Raw genomic sequence first — 1,096 nt, forward strand, 5'->3', positions numbered from 1 at the left:
GAAAAACTTTCAAAATACAAAGACCTGGAAATAGAGATAACTCGAATGTGGAATCTAAAAACAGAAACAATTCCTATCATAGTAGGTGCCTTAGGTATAATAAAAAAATATTCAGACAAATACATAACAAAAACACCAGGACTTACAAATATATATAACATACAGAAAATTGCACTACTGGGTACTGCACACATTCTACGCAAAACACTTTCAATACAGTAAACATAAGAGCACCACAGCAAACCACAGCACATACCCAAGGCGCACAGAGCTGCGCTCGGTAGTGAAGTGAAAGCACGTTATAAAAATAAAACTACTGAATAATAATAATAATAATAATAACAATAATAATAATGATAATAATAATAATAATATATCATGCGAATAGTAAATATTTCTAACAATAGCGAAAGTAAAAACAAAAAAAAACAGTTTGGCGGGAGAAAATTAAGGTTGACATCAATCGTAAAAATTGCGTGGTACTTATTTTATGGCACTAAAAAAAAAACCTCAACTCGACCTTGGCATGATTAAACCTCAATGAAATCAGAAAACTAAATACAATAATAATATATTGTAGTCTGGAGATTTAACAATTTAATCATTCACAGCTATTGAAAATAAATTAATAAGGAATGACGTAGAGCAGACGTGCTTGGCTTTGAACTGGCACGTGGCTCGGTGCTAAATGAGGATGATTATTACCAACATTGCTCTTTTGTAGTTGAGTAAATGAAAGGCGAGTCATGTCTTTCAAGTTTATTAAATTCAAGCATCTGGTTGCGTGAGTGGGAGTAGTATTGCAAAAAAAAATTTTTTTAAGTGTTTCACACTTATTTCATAGGCGGAGGTACGGCCTCGTGGTTAGATCACCTTCAAAATAATGCAGCCGCTGCGTTATTTCGAGTTCAGTTTCACAGCACGGCATCTTCGGCATTGGTTGGGGCAAATGTCTTCTACTATAGTCCAGTCTGACTAATTGACTTGTGAGTTTATTTCGTACACGTCAAAATGCTAGAAGTACTTCGTGTATACATACATACATACATACATATAGATAGATATACATATACATATATATGCATATATATATATA

Source organism: Octopus bimaculoides, chromosome 5 (genome assembly GCF_001194135.2).
Source record: "Octopus bimaculoides isolate UCB-OBI-ISO-001 chromosome 5, ASM119413v2, whole genome shotgun sequence".
Classification (NCBI taxonomy): Eukaryota; Metazoa; Mollusca; class Cephalopoda; order Octopoda; family Octopodidae; genus Octopus; species Octopus bimaculoides.